Source organism: Nematolebias whitei, chromosome 3 (genome assembly GCF_014905685.2).
Source record: "Nematolebias whitei isolate Nwh7 chromosome 3, NemWhi1, whole genome shotgun sequence".
In the NCBI taxonomy this organism is placed as follows: Eukaryota; Metazoa; Chordata; class Actinopteri; order Cyprinodontiformes; family Rivulidae; genus Nematolebias; species Nematolebias whitei.
The window spans coordinates 16,250,104-16,271,730 of record NC_056500.1 but is presented as its reverse complement, the minus strand read 5'-3'; the positions used below and the strand labels follow the sequence as shown (position 1 = coordinate 16,271,730).

The window sequence follows — 21,627 nt, the reverse complement described above, 5'->3', positions numbered from 1 at the left end:
ATATATATATATATAATATGAGTATACGAGATATGCATATGTGATATATACACAAAATTATTTTTTAAATTAAAAAATTAAAAAGACATCTGTCTAAAAGTTTATTACAAATAGCTTGCTGAAAAGGACGTGCAAGCGACGTGGTTCCTCTGAACACCTCTCAGCCGGATCTACACTCTCAGAGAAAGAACAATGATTAACCTTGACCGTAAGAAAAATTGCCTCAATTGTTCATACTTCACTTTGATGTTAAATAAGAGAAAGCCCAGGAAAGCTGCAAGCTACAGTCAAAGGAGAAAATTAAAGCTTTTATGCCGACTAAGAACTTCCTCCCTAGTTTCTTTTTGTAAAAGTTTGCTGGCTGTAATGTTTCATTGCTGGCATCTGCTTTTGCCAGAATATACATGCATTTTCTTTTCTTTCAAATGTATTATTGCATTTGGTGGAACTAAATTATTTTTTGGCTACTTTTTTAGGTTGATGTTTTTCTAACATCTTTCTGCACCATTTCTTTTCCATTTCTTTTAGTGTTTTGTTTTTTACCTGATACATTTCTCTCTACACACTTCAATAAGCAGACTTGCTGAAACCAGGGGAGGTGCCTTCATCATTAAAGTCCCAGTATATTCACCAAGGTATACTCGCGGTACATTTAAAATAAAAATAGAGACACTTAAGCTGCCCATGTCTTGAACAATAAAGATGTAGATTCTCCCTGCCTGAGAAAGAATACAACTGACACAAAAAGGAAAAGTTGCAAAATAACAGATATGTCAGTTTTATAGAACACAGGAAGGGTTTGTTAATGAGCAAAAAAACTGTGCAGCTGTTGTTCTACCCCCAGAAAGCAGTTTACATTTAATGGTTAAGATAAACGAGTAATGTTAAAGGTATACACAGCTAAAAGCTTCAGCTGACCCAAGTAGAATTTTTCATGCCTTTCAGTTTAAGGTAAATGCTGCTCTTGTGGTCTTGAATGGTTGAAGGAGTTGAGAACAACACCAAGATTTAGAGTTCTGCTTTCACCGGGCCACCCAAGGCTGAAACGTTCAATATGCAAGAATGAGAGATGCTGACGACAGAAAAATTCTTCCGTTTCAACCCAGGCTGTTTGGGCTATATGCGAATTCATTCAAGATATAAATATATTTCAAAGCCTAGAGAAGCATTTATGGTTTTTATGGTAACCTTACATACATAAATGTAACCCCCGTTCTTGTCATCTGGCTTCTGCTGAATGCCTAAATACAGCCTTGGATGAAGGCTAAAGTTAGCTTCATGATGAAATGCAGAAGGCACACAGATTCAGAGTTGCTCTTAAAGCAAAGCCGTCATGTTTAAGTGCCCATCTATGAATGTCATGCATGTCAGTCTGCAGCTTTGATCAGCGCTGCCGTGCCATGTCCAAACAACCAGCGCAGGTACCAGAGCAGGAAACGAGTAGCATAGACGTTTTCATGTCTGCGTTTACGCTCCACTATATATGCTAATCTTCGTGCTTTGTTACCGTATTGTGTTTGTTTATAATAAAACTAGTAGAGACATGTAGAGCTAGACCACCCAGAGAAGCTACCCAAACACCCTCCACAAAGAAATGCACTAGTTTTAATTATATCCATCTTCTGGGCGTGACTTTCTGCTTAGAACAGAAATCTGAGCCAACCCCACCAACCAAAAGGCCACAAACCTCCTGATGCAGCCAAATGGAAGCTAAATGTTTTGGCCAATGCTCTAGCCTTAGATGGAAACAAACATAAGTGATGCATTTGACAAGGAAATAATTTAATTTTTATATCATTTGCACACCTTTTTTAGATGAAAAAGCTGTAAATTTCAAAGTCTTGCAGACTTTTTTTTTTTTTTTTTTTGAGAACAAAGTGAATCAGACTGAAATAAAGAGATGTGTAATGTTTAACACTTCACAAACACGAGCAAAGACATGACAGCTTGTACATGTGGACTCACACATGAGCTGTATTATCATCTGGTCTGAGGGGGAGGTTGTTGTGACTGCACCGTTCCCTTTCATGATCTCTAATTTTCAAGCTGGGAATGAGAAGGGGGGCAATCGGTTGGTGTGCATGTAGAGACATAAAGGCTTATGAAGGCAGAAATGAGAGATAGAGTCTTAGCAGCAACTATCTGCCAGACAAATCCTCCTTGCGCTTTGATCTGCTGCCCACTTCTCCCTCTGTTTTTTAAAGCAAACAGCTGTGATGTGCAGCTGAGGTTCAATGAGATTCCTAGACTAAAAGATGAGAGAGGACTGTCAAAAACTGGTAAAAAACAGAACAAATTTAATTTTAAAGCCAATTTCAGGGCTAAAATAAAAATGAACAAGCGCTCCACTGTGCCCCTTATTTCCATATCCTACAAAGATCAAGGGGTTAATCTGCTCTTGTTGTAGTTTAGCTGAGATGCTATCTGGAGTCATTTGTTCCAAGTACTGAGGCTAATGACCCTGATCCGATGCTTGGTGTTAGGCAGGGAGCAAAGGAAGGTAAGTAACCTCATATATTCTCAGGGGGCCAAGATAATGAGAGGGAATGGGAATACGAGCTACGGTCCATCATCTACTTAGAATCTAGACAGCAACCCTGTCTCCTCCTCCTAGCTCGACTGGATACACACACCAACAAAAAGAATGCAAACAGGAACGCCAGCTCCTCTTCTGCACCCAATTTTGCTCCTGTCTTGTTAAGTAAATGTAATATGTATTGTGTTTTATCATCAATAAGTCGATAGCCCATTAATTCTGGGATGGCGGTATTATTACTGTAAACAAGGAGTTCCATCACTGAGACAGCCGTCTGTTTCCATCTGCCTTTTGTCTGGTTTGTATCACATGGTGTCAGTTCATCAATCTAGTCGAGTGTTTTACACTGAAATACATGACAAATGTGCTGCTGTTCCTAAAAAACAACTACAATATACAGCACACTTCTGGTGGGTAAAAAGGTTTATAAAAAAAAATGGACAATGATCCTTTTTTTATTAATCTGAATGGTCTTCTTTCCCCTCATTTATTGTTAAGTCTCTCATTTCATTTCAACCGATTTAAGATCGTTTTAACTGCACGAGGGTTTTGACATTAGACACGTTGCTCTAATACACAAAATGAAACTATGGTTTTTCCTTTAGTTATAGTTTTGTTTTGTTTTACATTTTGACTTAAAAAATAAACATTAACACACAGGTTATTTCAGAAAAAAAAAAAAAAATCATTTGTTGCCAGTTGCTGCTTAAAGCTGTTCAGTTGTGCCTCCGTACATTAAGGAGCACAAGTGCATGCAGAGACAATGCATAGCTGGGCATAGATGTCTGCTCTGCAAGGCCAAGTGAATTCTGCTGTGATGGGAAAGCAGCAGGGGGTCCACTCTTCAGCTTTTATTTGATTTGAGTCAAGCCTGGCCGCCTCCTTCACTTCTGGCATGCACAGGGATATTTATGTGGCAAAAGGAGAATGGTTTCAGGAATAAGTACCTACTGCACTCAGCATGCATGCAGAAGCGTGTGTCTGTGTGTGTGAGAGAGTAATACCTCCTATGGCAGACTAATGATAGGTCTTATCGACACCCAGCAGTGAATACAGGCCTTTGTCTCCTCTCGGGATGCATTATGAAAAGCTTATGGGGTTGCCTTTGACTCGTCTTTCATTCGTTCATCCACCGATAAAACCCCAGACACACAAAAAAGCAATTGTTATCTGGCTCCTATAGTGTAGCTAGGTTAGTCACAATAAAACAAATGCACCCCAGACTTGTACACTTAACACCCAAATAAGTCAAAGTTAGACCCACAGCTCAAAAACTTGTAAGTCCCAAACAAAAGATGGAGATAAGACTGGAATTTACATTTCCCAAAACAAAATTGCAATGCCCCAAATCGCTGCGTTTAATATAAATACAATGTATAGCAGGAAGAGAAAACTTCAGCATGCATCAACTTGAGGCAAAGATTTAAATTATTTTCAGTAATACGTGTACAAGTCCACAAAGGGATCCTGGATAATAAAGGATGTAAAAGTTACTTTAACATCAACTTGGTATTTTACATTCATTCTATGAGCAAACGTTAAGACTTAAACTTTCTCTGAATTGTTCTTTCTTGCCAATCTGAACATCCTTTCTGTGTGTGTGGTTTTCCAAAATGCAAATGTCTTGTTTTTGTTCTTTCCTTTCTTAATATACCAACCTTTCTGATTTATGCTTCATCAAAACCTGACAGTATTTGTCCTCAAAACAAAAACTGATAATAAAGACTTCCTCTATGCATCTGAAATAACTTGGGGCAGAATTTAGATTGCATTTCGCCAATCTGCAGACTTCAAGAGAAACAAAAAAACTTTCATTATGTTTTAAGGCTCTTAGATTACAGGTTGGAGTTTCAGTTCTTAGACAAGCAACTTTTAAAATAAAAATAATTTCCTTTCCAACGATGTCAAACGTTACTTCTCAGCTTTTTTTTTTTTTTTTTTTTTTACGATTTCAGCATGCAGCATCTTGGAGAAGCCATTTATAACAGCTTTTCTTGCTGAGTCAACAACATTCTCTCTCCATTTGTATGTCTTTGCACAGCCTCATTTTAAATTCACTTTTCCGAATAGCATACACTGTGCTTGAGTTTTGCCTCTTTATGCCACTTTCTGTCATGCTCCATTCAGATTTTTTTTTCTAGCATGTCGACTAGAAAATGATGAAATGGCAATTTTACCTTATCTTTTAATTTTGTTTCTTGATCTGTCCATAGTATTAATAAACCTCAATAATCCAGTTTAGGCCTTTTTAAATTGCTCCCTCTTTATATGCATGTGACTGACATAGCTTTGTAAAGGAACCTAACCTCCAAAGGCTAAGCAGCAATGAATAAAAGGCTTCATTTAGCAGACAGGTGGAGCAGAGACTCCTCCATCCCATCCCTCACAGCAATTAGAGAGACCAGGAAGTGCATTATTTTTATGATCTCATAAAGACATTAGAGACACCACCGCACCGACCCTCATCACTGCTCAGTTTACTAATACCCTTCTTGTTTTTAGCTCTCACTCAGTTCCCTACAGCTCCATAGGAAGATCTTTGAAGAACTTATTTCTTCTTCTTTGTTGATTTCTACCCTGTAATCGTCTTTTTGAAGTCTCTATTTATTTTGTCACATTTCAAACGGCTATACTTTCAGACTCAATGAAAAGCTTGTTCTTTGTGCAAACACAGAGGTTACCATTTTTGCCTCTTGTCCTTTAGGCTTTCATGGTTGTTCCCCGTCTGAGCATGTTTTCACTCTAGCAATTTTTGACCATTGTGCATCATTCAATGGTTATTTTGCATGAGCATGAAACTGTCCATTACACGGTCTGTCTCCACGTCCGGCGGTGAATCAAAATGACAAGACGGAGTGACTCACCTGCCTGTCATTTCCTCATACATTAGAAAAATGAAACCTTGTGACACACTGTGGTTTGAGCCCGTTCAACCTCCCCTCTACTTATGCAGATACACACCAAAAGAGATCAGGGCTGCAGTTTTGAGACACATGGCTTTAAAAGCCAGACTCAGCTGCTCCTCAAAGACCTCTTTCCATGGGAAGACGCACTTGAGAGGGAAATGGAGGAAGAGGAAAGAGCTGTAGCATGTTTAGATATTTCCCAACATCCTCCACCTTCATCCTTTTGATCCCCCCGTCCTTAAGAGAAGTCCTGCATCCTTTGAAAAGTCCTTAAACAATGGGCTTGTGTACATACATTCAGTTTATGTCTACATTAATCTCAGATGGCTGATATTGAGTGCATTTATCAAAAAGAGTGACAAATCCTCTAAATGATTTTGACATACAGCTCAGTCATTAAACTGTTGCCCTACACAGTGGCTCAGTTGGTAGAGCTGCTGCCTCTCAATGAGGTCACCAGATCGAACCTCGGCCAGGGGCCTTTCTGGGTGGAGTTTGCATGTTTTCTCCGTGCATGCATGGATTTTCACCGGGTACTTTGGTTTCCTCTCACAGACAAAAAACATGCATGTTAGGCCGAATGGTAACTCTAAATTGTCCCTAGGTGTGAGTGAGAGAGTGAATGGTTGTTTGTCTCGTTTGTCTCTATGTGGCCCTGTGATGGACTTGCGACCCGTCCAGGGTGTACCCCGCCCCTCGCACAGTGATTGCTGGACATGGGCACCAGTGACCCCCGTGACCCAAAATGGAATAAACGGGTAAAGATAATGGATGGATGGATGGATGGATGGATGGATGTCTCCATGTGGCCCTGTGAAGGACTTGCGACCTGTCCAGGATGTGCCCCGCCTCTTGCACAGTGCAGGATATGGGCACCAGTGACCCCCGTGAACCAAAAAGGAAGAAAAAGGTAAAGATCATGGATGTATGTTACCCTACAGAACTGTAAGAGCCTGAAAGATCATTTCATCATGTATTCTAATGCCCTATTTCTACAATGCAACAATACGAGTACTTTTCCTACAAAAAACTTGATAAGACGGCGAAAAATATAAAGATATAAAGACTAGCTGCCTGTGCATGAAGCAAGAAAGAGAGAATAAAAAAAAAACAGAAGAAAGGAACTAAAGAGAACTGAAAATCTTCTCAGACACACCAGCAACAGTGTGTGATACATGAAGAGCCTGAAGAGAGAACTGAGTGCTGCTGAACTGGGTTGAAATGAAACGAGTTAACCTGAAATGAAATGAACTGAAATATACTGGATTGAATTTGCTCTGTCTTCTGCAGATTGTGTGGTGCAAGTCATATTGAAAGTTCTGCAGAGAGCTGGATGATGCAACACAAAAAAGTGAAAAATGACATTTTTGTTGAACGGATGTATCAGAAACAACTTAAACAAGGGAATGGAGAATACACACATAGTATTTGTTAATATTGCATCGATAACAGTAGTAATAATGTATGATGCTCTAATAGTTTTAGGAAAATGATATAAATAAAGAATAATTTATGTTCTTTCTCTGTTTAAAACAAACAAACAAAAAATCTAAAGCTATAACCAGTAAGAACAATCACACATTACTATTCTAACCTCCGGGTGGAAGGTTGAGGTGAAGGAGTGTTTCATAAGAAGGGAGGATGACAAGAACAGAGAGAAACGACGTTTTCTTTCCCCTCTTGCTGCATCTCTTTTTAACCATCCCCCCGTCTGTGTGTGTTGGTGGCCATTCTGTCCATGCTTGCATGGAAGGAAATGATTTACTGCTGCTTTCAGCTTCACACAGAGAGTGAGAAGATTACTCACCGAGAGGCTGCTCAAACTGGGAACCGCCGAAACACAGTTAAGACAATGAGGCGGCTCCTCAGCCAGTTTTCATTCCTGTGTTTTGCCTCGTGGGTAAGCCGTTTTCCAAGGTAATGATTTATTTTTCCTTCACAACATCCCTAAAGTGTTGGACTGTTTTTATTCTAATGGATGCTGAAGGCGAACAATAACGCTTCCCACAACACGAAACGCATTCTTTGTGATCACACAGGTTGAAATTGTATGCAGTGGGCTCTAATATTATGAACATTAAGGCTGATTAGAACACTTTCATGTCATAAAACTTCTTTGCTTACCTTTTAAATTAAGTTCCTATGATCAAAACCTGCGTGGATTGGAAAGGTTTATGTGATTTTCTAAGAATTTCCGTCAGTGTGGATTTAAAGTTCGGCTCCTGGCGTTGATGAAACCACTAAAACCTCATTTCTGCTCTTCAAATGTTTTATCTGTAGTTTTCCTCCCTGAAAATAATCCTCTCATGACTTAAAACTGCTTAGATGTACTTCAACACCTTTGCCTCATTTAGCAAGCGTGGATGTATGAATATGCAAATCAGTCCCCGCCTCCATCTCCACTGTCTGTCTACTCAGCTCAGACGCTGAATGAGAGGAGGCTCTGCTGGATTAGGAGGGAGAATTGTTCACCTTCAAGTTGGTTTATTGACACATTATTTTTTGGTGTCACACTTCCCAGTGGCTAAACAATGTGAGAAAACTGGATTTAGTTATATTACAATGCTCATTATCCAAAATCTATCTTTTAAGAGAAGTTCTCATCAGAAACTTGATTAATATTTTTCTTGTTTGCTTTAACAGTGATATAAAGTAGTAATAATGTGATATAAGCTCCTTTGGTCACACTTTAAGACATTTTTTGTTATAAACAAGCCCACTGATAAGTGTACTCGGAAAGAGCATGTTAAAGTTGTTTGTTTGCGTACTAAAACATCAATTTGTCTGAAAGTGGTTGTACCATTTTGCTTGTGTAGGACAAACAGACAGAAAGATTAGACTAAAAATATCAGTATGAGAATTGCGAGTTCAATAGAAAGGAGAAATGAGTGGGAGAGAAAAAACAAGATAACACACAATAGACAAAGGTGGACAGAGATGCTGACTCAAACAGGTTCTCGACATGAGGGGAACACAAACTAGACCAGGAGTCTGCAACCTGCGGCTCTGGAGCCACATGTGGCTCTTGCAAGTTTTGACCAAAACTAACATAAACTGAATTTTATAGGATATTATACTGTACCAACAACAAAAAAGACTAGTTTTAGCAGTTGTCCTGTCATTTCATTTGCAAACATGTGGATACTAGTACTAATACACAGAATAAATTATACTCTCTTTAACTTCATGCTTTATTTCTTCTAGGATACTCAATTTCTCCACAAAAAAAACAAAACAACAAAAACTGGCAAAATAATGTATTATTTTTTTTTTTACAAGAATCCAGTCTTCTGTGATAGACTTGCGACCATATGGGCACCAGTGACCCCCTGCAACCTGAAAAGTAAGAAGCGAGTAAAGATAATGGATGGATGGATGGAATCCAGTCTTTTATTTTGTCTCAAAATGTAAAAATATCAATAATTGTTAACAATCACTGGATGTTTTTAGTATTATAATTTCACGCCTACTGACCAGAAACTTAAAGTGGCCCATGGGCCACCAGTTGAAAATGACACTTGTAGCAGGTTTTGCGGCTCTGGACACATTTATTTTAGTGAACAAAGGGACATAAATGGCTCTTTTGATCCTAAAGGTTGCAGACCCCTGAACTAGACAAACATTTTCAATCCAAAACTTCAAATCATGCACACACCAAACCTACCCTTGCTGCTGCACAACGGACTCAGGTAACACAGATGGGTTTTAGGAAAGTTAGTAAACTGAGCTCTCACCTTCTGATAAATCATTATTGTCTTTTCCTCATTGCACGCTGCCTGGAAGGTGTAAATGGGGGGAAGTGGATGCGGGTCTGTCCAGGTCTCATCTCTGTGGTGAACACTGGAAATTCTTTCACTTGTGCAAGCTCCTTCAGTGACCTGAGACGGCAAAAAACAAACAAAAAAAAAAAGACAAAGGGTTAAACAAATCAATAATCTCAAAAAGCACCACGTGTCAAACAAAACTGTGTACCCAAAAATATGTGTATGTTTCATACCAATGGAATAAAAAGAAGTTTAGCCAATCAAAGTGTTTATTCATTTAATGCTGCATTCCATTCTGACTGACACATAAACATTTTAAACGGAAATCCTGACTAACTTCCAGTGTTTTATTGCAGTGAAAAACAAAATGACTCACAATAAACAGAAGGTTAAACACAGAAAACAGTTACCGACAAGCAATCAAAGCCATATACAATGATGAATATTAAATATTAAAGCATTACATAGCTCCACGGGTGTCATTTACAGTTTGCATACCTGCTGGCTTGTCACTGTGTCCGTTCTGTCTCTCTTTTGATTGCATAAACTGTTTTGACATGCACTGTTTAGGTCATTTTATCATGGCTGTAACTGCTCTGAAATAATTGACACGGTTTGTTTAGTGAGTGTGCGTGCAGGGGGTGTCTTACAGTGAACTGATGAAATTGCTAACAGCTGTGACAGCCGCCATTGAGCACGCAAACACTCTTTTCGCCATCTCATTTGTAGAGTACAGCTGCACGCAGAAAGCATGGGAGTTAAGCAAATAATGCACAATGGCCAGAAAACAATGCACGAGCCCGGTCCCTCCCCTATCACTCGCACACACACTCGCTCCAACTGCAGCATTTTTAAGAGCGTGCCAGCTGCATGTGTGAAAAAATGACTAGCGCTGCTTGTCTTCTTTATGGCTTTGAACAGAACAGACACCCCTGCTACCCTCCCATTCATTCCCATCTCTTTTCTTAATGATGAACCTCCTCGGTTGCGCTGTCTCTTCGTTTGAACCCTTCCAACCGCGCCCCTCCAGTCTGGTGTCGACCCTCGAACACGGCAGCAACAGTGCTCCTTTGTCTGCCCCCCTCCCCTCCTCTCTCGTCTTGCCCCCATCCACCCTGCCCCGAGTGATGCTGGTTGGCGGGGATGGAGGCATGCCTCAACAGGAACACCAGGAGGAAAGGAAGGGACGAAAAATGTAGATAAAAGTTAGATCAATTAAAAAAAAAAGAAGCCTGCAACAATCTCTGCTGATTTTTGAAATTCTTTCATTTCTGTATGCCGGTTCAGCTGTGCATGACTGGGAGCTTTTGAAAAGCATTTGTGAGGTGCACAGGGAAAGAAGAAGGTGGGTTTAAAGTGACCACACCCTCAGTGAACCCAACGACTCTGGACTCAGCATCGCGGAAAGTCACTTGCAGAGAATCGCAGCTGGTTTAGACTGGAAGGCTAATTTTAAATTCTTAAGTAAAGATGAAAAAAAATAAAAAAAAATAAAGGATTTTTATTTTTATTACTGCTCTTTGAAAGATGGCCCTGTTCACTGGCTTTCACGGTTAAAAAATAAAATAAAATGTGTGTAATACTCCAACAGGGAATATGTAAAAATAGCTTTTAAGCACACAACATATAATTTCTCATTTATGCAAAGAAAACACTGACTCTGCCCACTGAGGTTAGTCAGGACATAATTTTAGCCCATTCATTCTGGTACCACTGCAAACCCAGCTCCCTAATAGCATAAATACGCCTCTTGTAATGGTGTTTGGAGAATGTCTCATTTGGTAGTGAGGGAGGCGGCACGGTAGAGCGATACCTTTTAGCCAAAACACATAAACTCTGTGGCACCTCGAAGGCAATCGGATCGTTAACCCCAGCTAATCTACAAACGTTTTATTTGTTTGTTTGAAAGTACCTTTTGCAGGTTAAGTGCTTGCAGATTTAAGCCATGCTAATTTACTCTGAGCTTGAAAAAAAAACAAACAGGATATGGTGTATAGGCAGTGACGAGGTGTGAGTCACAGTTTATGCACACGTGTGTAGAGTATCTGCTGTGACAAACATACATGTGGGAGTAAGCGAAAGAGTGTGTGAGAATGTCTAAATGTGTGTGTGCGTTCGCGAGGCATGACTGTACTAGTGATGCAGCTCCACCACCGTGATCTAGACTCCTGCCTCCTTGTGACACCCGCTGCGCCTGCTTCATTAATCAATATGAGAGATGAAGACAGACTCCTGCTGCGCCGTGACGGAAAATGGTGGCTTGTGTTTCCAGCTGTGTGTGTATGTGTTTGTGAGTGCACCCAGACTGGAATGCCCTCGGGTAGAGCGTGGCAGACATGATGCAAACCTTCAAGGCTTCCTGCCCACACAGATCATCAGCATTGTTAGTGCCTTCATGTCGTTACAGAAAAAAAATAAATCTGACTTAATTTGTTGACTAGAATAGACTGATGTTGGCCGCTGCAATACATCTGCTAATATTTTTAAAATATGAACTATCAGTGGTTTAACTTTTGGAAGCTCTGCTCTATTAAAATCCACATTTGATTTTCTGAGGAGTCACAAGGTAAACTCAAAATCTGAAACTTCTTTGATGACATATATGTCCCTCTTTTTCCAAAGTGATACAGGCCTTTAGATAAATAATTAAGTTGTTATGTGCATGCACAAAATTGTAATTGCACACACCCAAAGAGCAACTGGTGTGTCTCTTTTAAAGCTCGACTTGTAAAAACAGCTTTAATGGCTTACTGGGACATTTCTGAGAACAAAGGTTTACTGTAACTCAAACCAAAGGGGGAAAAGCCCCAAATAAAGCTGTAATTTTCACCAGAAAAATATAAATAATACACTAAATAAACAGCTTTTTTTTTTTTTTTTGTCTTTTCACATGTTTTGAGCTGTTAAAAAACTTTTTGAATCCATTTTGAAGTGCTGCTTGAACTTGGGCAATGTGATGGAAAATAGCTTGCTGGAAATCCTGGTGTTTATTTTTATATAAAAAATAAGAACATGTACAATTTTATGGTTCGACTTCATAAGAAAATCGGAAACAATGCGCTCACATTCAAAATAGTCACTCACATAGGAATGACGTAACACCTCGATGATTTGTCTAACATACAAGCTGTATGTAGCTGAAGCATCTCTGAGCATTGACTAACTTTGTAGTTGTAAAATATTATTACGTAAATTTCTCTCACCCTTTGCAGTGCACACTGCCGTACAAAGCAGGCAATAAACGTGTCCGTATTGTGGAGGCATGGGGACAATTCACTTCACAAGAAGGAAGTATAAATTTTAACAAGGGCATGTGATGCATCATTGTCACATCTCTTTGTGAGTTTGAACAAATGGCTTGTCACAATTTGAGAAAGCTGACATGGAAAATATATTTCCAGGTCAAGTGAGATCCATGATTATGATTTTTTATTTTTTTTTTATTTTTTATGGTTTGTGATAAAATGGTTTAGGGTCTTTGAGCTAAAGTGGGAAGCACACTTTGCTTTGACTGGTGAGTGAGTTTGATTTGTCTCGAATACTAGTGCGATCTAAAAGTAACGTGTACTTTTTTTTGTAATATATTTTCAGTGTTGCTTGACAGCAACATAGTATAAAATTATGATATGATATTTATATGGATGGAATGTATTTACTTAAAAACAGGCTTTGTAAGATGGTTATCTATGGTTGTTACTGGTTTGAGCTTTAGCCTAACGATGTGTCTTTATTTTGTTTATACAGATGGCTAAAATTCACGTTCAAGTTTCTTTATTGTCATTCGCAATATATGTGGTACATGAGGTGGAACAAAATTGTGTACTCAAGGTCCCAGTTACACCCAAAAATAGCAAAAATATAAAATATAAAAAGAAGCAGTATATAAGGATCTGCTATACACTAAGATATACGCTGAACAAATGCTAAACAGTACGCTAAAAGATCTAGGATATATGCTAAACATTAATAATGTACAATAATATGGTATTTTAAACAACAGCCCGAACATGAGAGTAGTAGAGTCTGTAGAGAGTAGATGGTTATGAATGAATACAGCAGCATGAGATGGATAACATAACAGGAAAAACAGTGACACAGTAATGTGGACTTTTTCATAAGCTTTGCTATATTTGTTCTTCTGATTTAAAACAAAATTCAGCACAATCATGTGACTTTGCTTGACCAACACTAGCAGGAGTGAGATTTCATCAATGACCATTTAGAACTTTCTTTTGTACAGTGGGATTTACATCCAAGTTTATTTCCCTTACTGGGGAACTAGGAATGCGTTATTTTCTGGTGCTTCCAGTGACTCGAGTCACCAAGGCCGCTTGCGCTATAAAACGTTATCAGTCATTTGGAAGGTTTTGCCTCTTTAGTGTACCACAAGAACATTTTGTGTGTTTTCAATATAACTTGTGATGTTTGGCCAGGACTCAGTGCCCTCTTTGTTCACCATTGTGCATTGATGAATGAATCGTTCTTCCAAATTTCATACAGAGATGCACTGTGTGAAGCCATAGCGACACCTCTGGGAACACTCAACTGATGGACAGATTATATATGAAGCCATCAGGAGTAGGACTTTATTTACTGCTATAAAAGGGAGTTTTAACCTTCTAATGAAAGTAAATCTCATGATATTACATATAAAGTACTCTGTATATCTTCTTGGTATGGCAAATGTTCAAATTGATTAATTTTTTTACATTTTCATTGTTTTTAAGGAAAATAGACCATTAGAAACTACGATTAATGAAAAGTGAGAATCATTTCATTCATGTTAACAAAATAAAAAGTATGGATTTTGGTAGATTTCTCTCAGTTCTCATCATTCATGATAAGGACAAGTGTTTTACTTTTTTAATGTTAATCTTTTATGAGTTTTATTTACCTCCTCATACTAAAACCCTTCATTTGCTTATAGCAACACTCATGATAATCTAAAAGTTTCCTTAGACAACTTCACATATATAAAAAGGTAAGCCATTTACAAAATTATCTAAAATAAAACATGTTTAATGGGAACAAGAAATGTGGCACAGTATTGATTAAATAGTTTCTTATTAAAAATTGTTATGGCAGATAATTTGGAGAATGCATAAAGAAAAGGTTAGTTTGCAAGTGCTAGAATTAGATGTGTATTTTATGTCCTTAAAATGAAGGGAAATGTGTCTTAATAATTAAAGAAAATATCAATACATTTCTGTATCATTTCTAAACCCAAGATGCTCCGACTGGATAAGTGCATTGTGTGATTTGACATTGTCAGTCTGACACTCAGACAAAGGGGTCGATGTAGGCCTCAAGAGGGCAGATGACAAACACTCCTAAGCCATAGCCAGACATAATCCCCCATCCCTCCCCCCATCCCGCACCTAACCTCCCGCCAAAACCCTCAAACTCAGGGTGGAGGTGGACTTATTCAGAGCATATTAGGGAGGTGAAGGGGGCCAAGCACAGAGGGACCCTCTTCACTCAGCTGTCCTAATCGTCTGAGACAACCCCTCCAGAGGCAGACCTTCCCGCCTACAACCCCCCCCCCCCCCCCCCCCCCCCCCCCCCCCCTCAGGCATGTCCCAGACACATCCAGGAGTGTTTACAAGGGCAGGCGGCCATGAAGTGAAAAAGCTGACCAAAAAAATTGAACAGCCCCCATGGGAGGTGTAGTTTAATCGTCCATCTTCTTGGTCCAAATTAAACAAGCTCAAGCGCGTTCAAGTACGCACACCCCACCCACCAACCCAACACCGCTACCCCACTTTTAACAGACTGGCACGTTCCATAGAGAATGCCACTGATGCAGAATGATGAGCGAGACCCCATTGTCTCATTATATTGTCTTCAATTAGGGAGGAGATGATGGGAGACAATGAGAGGAGCATTTGTAATCATGAGCCTCCCAAACTCATGCTGAGAAACAGAACTTCATTATGCCCAATGGTCCCTCATTGACAATAAAACTCAGGAAAAAAAATGCAGTTCATCCTTAGGAAGTTTTCAAGCATAAATGGATCGGAAAGAAGTGAGTCATGAGGAAAATCTGTGGGGGGGTTCTGAAACTTAAACTACCAGCAGATATGTACAGAGGCATATAGCCTTCTTTTATCGGAGCAGCAAGTGAGCTACAGATTCTAATCTGCGATTGCGCTTTAATTGTATCTTCTACTCACTCGCCTCATTTTAAATTTGCATTTTGAAGTTTTTGAAAGTGAGAAACTGCAGGGGTTTGAAGAAAAAGCAAGTGGATTAAAAAAAAAAAACCCTACGATAATCCTTTAAGAAAAACAAGAAACTCGATGATCCTCTGTGCTACTTTTTCCAGGGATAAATTTCCAGGCATCAAAGTGTGTAGCCATGATGTTTTTCATCTTCTTTACACGCTAAGCTCTGAGAACAGAAGCTCTGGCAGCACTTGTGTCAAAACTACCGGTAAAAATGAGGCTTCTTAAAAAAAAAAAAAAAGAGAGAGAAACTCGAAAATGCATTATCTGAATTTACCTGGAGAGCGTTCAGCTGAGAAATGACTCTAACCCGCCATATTGTCGGCTTTGTAGCTCAACACGTCATTTTAAAATCACGTTCCACTGAGGGTGTCTGGCTTTGATAGAACCATCCAACCGGGCAAACACTGCTCTCAGAAAATTGGGCAAATGATTTCTTTGGATTGAGATTGTGGCTGTATTGTCTCCACCCCCACCACCTTCTTACTCCTTCACTCTTTTCCTTTCTCACTGCACAAAAAGCTAATCTGTGACAAATGCTCGCATCAGTCCTAAACTAAAGTGCTTTTATTTTTCTTAAAAGTGTGCAAATGAACAAGCAAGGTGAAAGTCAACATCTTTGGAGGACAACACGCTCTCCCAACACGCACACTTGAAGTTGGACACCATGCTTTCTTGACTCATCTAACCCTACTTTTCTATGTAGATTATGAGAAAGGTTCCAAATATTGAATCTTTTGTTCTTTCGGCTTATTTTGAAACTAAATTTGCCTACTATGGGTGGGAGAGACATTTGTGAAAAGCCTAAGGGCTAAACATCCTTTACTGTGGAGCTCCATTTCCTTGTCTGATTCCAGCAAATGGGACAAGATGATGGCCATGCCAGCCGATGACTTTGATTTTTTTAAAGCATATCCCACTACTTTCACATTGCTTTATTGATTGTCGACAGACCTCATTTTGTTCCTCTGCTTCCACAAAGCTCTGTTTGTAATGCGATCACCCAGATGAGGATGGCAGAGATGGACAGATACTAATCCCCTCTTTCTCCCAGTCTCAAGCATCACCTCCAATGAATGTTTTCATTTACAGGTTTTTGCTTTATTCGTGTGAGGACCATCTTTGTCAAGTTTTGTCATTGCCCAAGGCACCATAGGTCTGGGTATAATCCACACTTATGAGTTCATTTTTGCATTCAGCAATCTCCCCATTGATTTATTGCAAAAGAAAAGGGTTAAATGACACTAAGCACGCTCTACAAAAGTAGTCTGGTCTGTCCGTGTTTGATTTTCTGTTCATTCTCAAACTTTTCTGGCTGGACGCTTAACGTTACATGTACTCTCGGCTCTGAGGACTTGACACATTCCTCCATGTTGAACAACGCAACGCAGCAGTGAAGAGTTGGAAGCATCTGCCTTGTCACTCCACCCAGATGGCTGCAGAAAGAATGTAAATTGGTTCATTAACCTTACAGTGCTTTAACCAGTGGGCCGTGCAAAGGGCTCATTCAATCTGGGCTTACTTGAATTTTATTAATGTCATTTAATAACATCAGGAAACTTTTGCTAATGGCCTGAGGTGGTTTTCTGTAGTGATATCAAATGCTGTAGTAATTATACATGACATCCCTCTGATTAACGCTTCTGTGATTATTACACCATGTAAAAATCCCATTTACTCCCTTTAAAACACAGTTATCCATCTTCTCGGTTCAAAAACGTTTAGAAGAAACATTATCACAGCACTTGCCCTATCCTGACAAGTAGGCTTGGATATTTAGCGCCAGACAATAGAACGGCGCAAAGAAAAAGACGACAGGGGGGTTAAAATTTGAAAGGGATCTGCATTTTCATGCGGCGTTTCCCCCAGTGCGTGCAGAGTGTGTGAAAAATTGGTTTGTTGTGAGTATCTGTGTGTGAGCTGCCAGCAATGAGGGCTTGCACCTGGAGCAGGGAGGAGCAAGAAAGGGGCCAAGGGTCACCTCATGGGATAAACAGGATTGGAGTTCACCCTTTTCCTAAAGGAGGCCAGACGGCCCCCGCGGCTGCATCGCACAAGCAAGCCTTTCACGCCCCTTCCTTCCTTTTCCCTTCTCTCCTTCCTCTCCTGGTCACCTCTCTTTCTTTTCTCCTTTGGAAAGACACAGTAATCCATAACCCACTCAACTATCAGCGGCTCAATTATCCCTCCGGTTCCCCTATTTTCTCCCCTCGGATGAAGATTCAAAAACAATTAACCTCTTCACGGCTGGGGACTTTTCCTAGGAAAGGGCATGGTTGTAATTGAATGACTCCACCATTTACATTCCTGACCATGACTTCACTCCTTCACGCATAAATCTGGTTACCAAAATCCTAATCTGTGGCTTTGTGGTTGTTCTGTTATTATCATGGCTTGTGTATTATCAAGCTTTGAAGACAGTTTTACTTCATGCAGGAATTAACCACATAAATCGATGTTAACATTTTCAAAAGATGCTGGTGACCTAAATCTTAATAAATTGTTTATTTCCAGACCACACGGTCAAGTATAAGGGATGCTATGGAGGACAAACCCACCGTGTGAGCAAAACAGAAGCCAGTAAAAGCTAGTAGACAGCAGTTTTCAGAAAATGGCACAACTAGACTACTTCACACCAAGTGTCTATAAGCCATAATGCATCCCCCACATCTTCAGCCTTCAATAAAATGTTCTCTTCTCCTCCTTCGATACAGAGGGGCCTCCTATTCATCTCCAGGTAGAGAGTCTCAAAGTCTAGGAGGGAGGAACAGCTTGTTGCACCCATTGAGCTTTTTATTACTTCCCCTTCAAAGGGTGGTGGCAGGAGAAGAGACAAGCCCAAATCTTGTTGATGCCATGATGCCAAAAAAAGTTAGAAAAACAAACATGTAGAGAGGATTTCAACTCGAGCTTCGTGCAGATTTTGCCACCGCTCGGTCATCAAAACATCCTATTTGAGCAGATTACTTTGTTGTCAATGCACAGCAAGAGCCCGTCCAGCTGTTAAGGGATAATCCTCAAACAAACAAGTTTATCAAAAATGGACACATTTGAGAAAAACAACTGGCAGAGCACCAAAAAAAAAAAAAAAAAAAAAAAACACCATCTTCGTCAACTAGAAACAGCAAAATGTCTAAGAAAAGACTCCACCCGGCCATTTTATATAAGACCAGCTTAGTTGAACATGTAGCTAGCCCGGCACGAACAAAATGATGTAATTCAAGACCAACATGCATCGTGAAAAACAAAGAGATGCAGAAAACAACAAAAATGTTGAGTAATTTGCCAAAGAATAAGAAAAATATTTGCTACTTTCAACCTAATCTTTAAGCAAATGCAAGACCTTCAAATGACACAACTTGAAGACGCCCGCTGTAAGAGCTAAAGAACGTCAAGAACAAAGCCTCCTCGAAAAGACGAAATAATCAAAAAGTAATAATAATACCGTTTTTGAAATTGAAACAATGCATTGATAAAATCGTCATAAACGTGTCGGTTTTTGTGAACAAGATGAAGATTTAGACTGAGTATTGCCACACGAAAAGAAGCTAAAAGCAAGAAAATATTAAAAATAAAAGCCTTCTGTGGAAAACATTTGCGAAAAAAACCCCAATACAGCCTAAATAATCTAGAAAGAGCCACATAGAAGAGCGCAAGAGGAGTTATGATCATGTAGATGCTCGTCTACACAGCCATCTTGTGAACGCACACATACTCAAGAGAACCCAGAAGAAATCTTTGATGTTTCCTCATAGGAGTGTGTATGTACTGCAGCTCTGAGTCACCCATTCTCATCCAAGACCCAGCAACATCAGCACAATAGCAATCAAACTGCAACCCTTGCACCATGCAAAGACAAACTTACAAACAATATTGTGTGTCTTGATTGGAGTTGACTAGTGGTACAAAAAAAAAAAAAACAGACGCATGGACAGGACAGGAACCAATAATAAAAAAAAAAAGAAAAGATGGAAACCTTAGAACAACTGGCTGTGCTTCAGACAGACTCCAACTTCTCTTGATCATCATGTCTAGCCTTCAGGTGTCTGGGGTCGGCCAAGTGTAGGAGCTAGTTAGGTTGAGGGGGCGGTGGGAGGATGGGGTGGGTGAGTGGAGATAACACAGCAGCCAGACAAAGAGGGAATAAGAGTGCTGCCTACATACCACCAGCATCAAGGAAGAGAGGGTGGGAGTCAAGGGAGGGAGCGACAAGAAGAAAAAGAGGAGGCTTATAAAAATTTGATTAGACAATCCTTCGCTGAAGTGACTTTCTGTGTCGGTTTGCTTTTCTTTCTTTCCCCCTCCTCCTCTCTCATCTTTCCTGTTCCCCTCCTTCCTCCAGACTGCTGCCTTAGAGAACAGGGCAGACAGATTTTATAGGTCCTAATTAAAGCCATCTGAAGCCTTTCAAAACATCAAATGGCTCTGGTCCCCCCAGTCTTTTTTTTTTTCCGCCTCCGATTGTGTGGAAAGCATGGAAAAATCAGAGAGCACCTTTTTTTGTTGTTGTTGTTGTTTGACTCCCAAAATGTACATACATTTTGTATCCTTTGCAAGCTCCTCCTTAGACACCCCCATCCCCCCTACAATCATAATTCCCAATCAATAGCAATAGAGTTCACGGAGTGACATGACCTCAGAAAGTGGTCATAAATTTTAGTGACCCACCTGTTCCATGCATTAAATAATTGGAAAGCATTTTAAAGTAACCGTTTTGAAACTGTATACATCCACCCTTATGGCGGGTAGAAGTGAAGTGCGCTTCAAGCACTCCATTTATTTCTCCTGTCAACCCCCCCTAATTGTCCTCGTTGAGCCATGTGGACCGGTTGCACAGCCTGTCTGACTGGGGTCATCGGGTTTAGCGTGTGCTTTTTTATCTATATTTCATCCTATGGCGCTGCGCGGAGACAGCCACACATGCACAATGAGAACATTCAGAGGCACACAAAGAATGTCGACAGAGCGCAGATTCTTTCCAGATTAACTCCAGGAAAAACAGTTTTGAGCACAGAATAGTACAAAGGGGGTTTAAATGTTTAAATACCCTTTAAATGGTTACGTTTTTAATAAATAAATAAATAAATAAAAAAAACAGAAAGCATTCCGCGCAAAAAGTGCCCCGCGAGGTCATGCGCTTCATGAGTTCAGTTGAAATTTAGGAGATATAAAATCAATGGTTTTAAAATACAAAACGTATAAAAGACAAAAATAATTTGAAATAAAACATCTAGGATCGATACTTACTGCTGACTGAAGTAACTTCTGGGCGTTTATTGTCTCGCCTCTGGCTGCGTCTCTCTGTTTGGACCCAGAATAAGTGTCTTCCAGCAGCGACGCGCGGTGCTCGTCGGAGGCGCGGAGCTCGTGTGGAGTAACACCTGGTCAGCCGTGAGGAGGGACACACAGTGGACGTCCGATTCCGCCGATGTCAGGTCTTCAGTGATGACTGCACTCGCCGGGGATTGAGCGTTGAGAGGACGAGGGAGCGCACAGAGAGGCGTCATGTGAGCCGGGGAGAGGTGCGCCATTGGCCAGCCGGGGAGAAGTGTGATAAGGCTCCTCCGTGCGCCATTGGCCCAGGACGGACGCGGAGGCGCCTCCTCACCAGCCTGTGCACAAGAATGTGAGTGCGCCTCAGTGTTCATAATTTTCACGGGGTGGGGTGGGGGTGTTGGTTGCTGATGGGGGCATAAGTAATAAACTGCTACCGAGATGTTGTGTGTTCTTTTTGTTCTTTTGTTTTTGGTTGTCGAGGAGTGGAGATAAAACACCCCCCCCCCCCCCCCCCCCACCCACCCTTTAGACTGAGAGGGTCCACACGTCAAGTTTAGCATGGCTGACCTTGAGAATAAAATCACTCTAAAGCAAATTGTAACTTTTAAGATTCTGTCTTCATAACAAAAGAGTCAACGTTACAACAAAGAGTGGGTCTCCAAACATCATTTGCACTAAATGGAGACTTGTCAGTCCCTCAATCTTTCCATAAAAATAACCAGTTTTAGAGTTTCCATTGTTCTGTTTTGACTTGCTCTGGTAACTTTTAGTGTTTATGATGAAATATAGCCTCGTGAACTCCACACACAATCATGTGTGTCTAATTTTACAGCAATGTAACATAAGAAATGTTAACAAGAAGAAAACTGACACAAAAGTCAGATTTTAATTTGCTAATAGAACTATATATATATATATAT

The 21,627-nt window shown here is 40.1% G+C and overlaps 1 long non-coding RNA gene across 2 annotated transcripts in view; it reads right to left on the bottom strand.

Moving 5' to 3' along the window:
• LOC119407749 overlaps positions 1-20,868 on the bottom strand; it is a 27,219-nt gene extending 6,351 nt beyond the window's left edge. The window contains exons 1-2 of one of the 2 annotated variants that reach the window (XR_005186692.1): positions 20,678-20,868; positions 9,177-9,320 (exon numbers count right to left, since the gene is read on the bottom strand). This is a non-coding gene — a long non-coding RNA (uncharacterized LOC119407749). Of the gene's footprint in view, positions 1-9,176; positions 9,321-19,406; positions 19,453-20,677 lie in introns of those variants that run through there. The other variant, XR_005186693.1, reaches the window with a different exon arrangement.
• Positions 20,869-21,627: the final 759 nt, after the last annotated feature.